The sequence below is a fragment of the Alligator sinensis genome, unplaced genomic scaffold, assembly GCF_000455745.1.
Source record: "Alligator sinensis unplaced genomic scaffold, ASM45574v1 scaffold173_2, whole genome shotgun sequence".
Classification (NCBI taxonomy): domain Eukaryota; kingdom Metazoa; phylum Chordata; order Crocodylia; family Alligatoridae; genus Alligator; species Alligator sinensis.
In genome coordinates, this window is record NW_005842720.1 from 802,448 (window position 1) to 805,554 (window position 3,107).

At 46.6% G+C, this 3,107-nt stretch overlaps 1 long non-coding RNA gene across 1 annotated transcript in view; it reads right to left on the reverse strand.

Annotated features, from left to right (window-relative positions):
* Positions 1-3,107, reverse strand: part of LOC112552016 — a 38,740-nt gene that overhangs the window by 34,484 nt on the left and 1,149 nt on the right. The gene's annotated exons all lie outside the window — the stretch shown is intronic.

A 3,107-nucleotide genomic window follows, 5' to 3' on the forward strand; every position in this document is an offset into this window, starting at 1 on the left:
CCCTACACCTGAAGAAGGATATTTGTGCCCAAAAACTTGCAAAGAACAATTCTTCCAACTATTTAGTTGGTCTAATAAAAGATATCACATCTACCCAAAGAAACTTGTCTGAGCTAATTTGTGGTATGCCTGCCAAAAAGGTTGTTTCCCACGGATCTGTTGGATACCTAAATTCTGAACATTAGTAAAAGTAATTCAAAGTAAAATGTTACAGCTAGAATTCCATCCTCTGCTGCTTTCAAACTTTCCTTCTTTGTTGACCAATCCTGAGGTACTCAGCTCCCAGTAGAAAGTCAATGAAAGGAATCAACACCTCTGAAAAATAATTATGGACAGCTTGTGCGACTTTTATTATGTTTCACAAAATTCTGGCCCCCTTTAAGTCAATGAGAGTTTTGTTTGACTTTCAATGAAGCCACATTTCACATTTAGTTTTTTCTTAAACCCAGCTTCTGGAGTCTTGTGAGTAAATGAAAATCTCACCTTTTATTTAAAAAATCAAGTTATTGACCCCTGTGATTAAGGCTTGCAAAGGAGAACTGTAAAAGCATGAAAATCAAAAGGCAAAGACAAACAAATTGCTTTTTATTTAAAAAAAATTCATAAGTCAATTTTACAATTTTGAGGTCTGTTTTATTCTTTTTGAATACTTGGAGCTGTCTGTAATCAATCAGGCCAATAAAGGTGAAAAAACAAGGAATCACCAGCTGTGACAGGTAGTTTATTTAATCCACTTCCCATATCTCTCCACTTATGTGTTTCCACTTTCCATTTGGAACTAGTACAAGGTATGTGAAGTGAAAGGTGGTCTCTCTTTTTCCTGGTACATGTAGGCATGCACTATGCAATACTTTTCAGAGCTAAAACATTTATAAAATTAGAAATGTGTTGCTTGGAAGATTGACTATAAAAAAGAATTTATCTATGCTCCCCAAACTGATCCAAAACTTATGCTTTGTCTCCAGAACCCAGGAACTAGCAACATGGAACAGCACCATGAACTAGGACAGGGGTGTCAAAGATACAGCCCACGAGCTGGATGCAGCCCACAGACCCCTATCATCCAGCTTGCAGTGCTACCTGTGGCATGTAGAACCCATCTGGCATGGGCTGCACATGGCTTGGGGGCTGGAGCTGGTGTGCATGCAGCACACAGGGTCAGTCTGGGTCATGAGTTGCATGCAGCACTTGATCCTGACTGGCCCCACACACTGGATTCAGGGTCACTCCAGATCAGACCCACAGGTCTGGCATGTGGGTACCTGGCACATGGGGCTGATTTGTGGGCCCATTCTGGCCTATAGACGAGCTCCACACCCCTTATCCAGCCCATTGGGCCAGATGAGTTTGACAGCCCTGAGCTAGGACAATGCTTTGTGGACTGGCAGGAGCAGGAGCACATGGTTTCACTTCCATGCTTTGTCTCCAGGAAACATTTGGATAGCAAACAGCTTTTTAAACTGAAATATGGCTAGATCAATTAGAATAGGCATGTGCATTGTAGACAGAAATCTTGACCTTTTATAACCTAATACAAAACAGCTTGTATTCTTACAGTGACTTTCATGCCAAAAGATCAGAAACTTACCAACCCACCATCAAACTGCACCAACTTCTTTAGCCACACTGTTTGAAACAATAGAGAATACTACAGAACAAAAAATGAAGAATACTTACTGGAATAAATTTAAGTAGGAAGTAAAGTAGGGAGTTTGTAACTGGGTCAGTTGGAAATTATCTAGAAAACCAGGATGAATGCCACTATCCTTTTGAAAAGTGCTGTGGGATATCTGGGCCCCTGATAGACATTACAGTTAAGATGTGATTAAACAGTTAATCATGTCTTAAGTAGTAACTCGTCCACATGCTCATGCAATGAATGGTGCGATAAAATGGAATGAGCCACAAAATGATTATATAAAAGTTCCCACCATGCCTGAAATCAAATGTGTAGCTTGCGTGCTCCCAGGGCTGGGAGGACAATGAGGTGATCTGTGCTTCCAGCCTTGGGAGCACACTGGAGAATTGACTGGCACTCCCAGCCCCAGGAGTGCACCAAAGGCCTTCAAGACTCTGGTGAGCTCTCAGGACTGGGAGTGCTCATCAGCTGACTGGCACTTCCAGCTGTGGGAGCGCAATGGGCATTCCGCTTGATCCTGGGTTTGATCCCAGGCTCACCCCTGCATTGGCAATAGGGTACAACTGGGATCCGATCCCTGATCCCATAATCCTGCCTCCTGACATGCATGTGTAGCGTGGCAGAAGCAGGGTGTGAATTACAGGGGAGCTTGGGGGGCTGAGCCCCCCCCATAAGAGATGAGAGCCCTCTTGTAAGATATGAAAATCATAACCTGGGGGTCTTTGATGGAATTGCTCTTTCCAATGAACCAGTTTAATGTTTTTTGCAGAGACCCGAAGTCTCAATGTGCAATTCAGACCCTGGGCAGGAGGTGTGAGCTGCTGGGATGAAAGATCAGATCCCATCTGCCCTTCAATGAACAGCAGTCAGGGACCTTAATGACAAGGGCCGGTCTAGACTTTTGAAGCAGGGGTGCAGATGGGGGGGATGCATCATCACATGGGAAACAGCACCTATTTGTCTCCCGTTAAAAATAAAGGAGAAGCTAGCTTTATTAGTAGGCGAGGGGCCTGGGGCTGTATTATCCCGTCGAAGCTGGAAGCAAAAACAAATGTCACTGCGCTGAAGTGAGTTAAAGACAGTCTGCAGGGCTGCCACATAGGAGCTGCACTCAGCGGAACAAGGGCCGGCTGGATCGGTGGAGCAGCGAGAGCCTCCGGAGGAGAGGGCCCTTCACCCCCGCGCAATGAGGAGTCTGCAAGGAATCGGGGTGATTATAATGAGCCGTGAAGCTAATTGCCTCCTTCAGCGCTGCCTGGCTAGAAAGGCGGCTGCCACTGCCAGGCCCCTGGGTTTAAACGCTGGGTGGAGCGGGGATGCAAGGGGAGGTTGGGGCACAAGTGCCGCCCGGCTCCGCTTCTGCTCAGCGGTCACAAGTGGCAGAGAGCCGCCCGCAGGGTGTCCTGGCCCGGCCCGGCCCGGGGGCACCGCGCCCGCTCCCCGCCGGGGGAGGCTCTTCAGCAGCGGC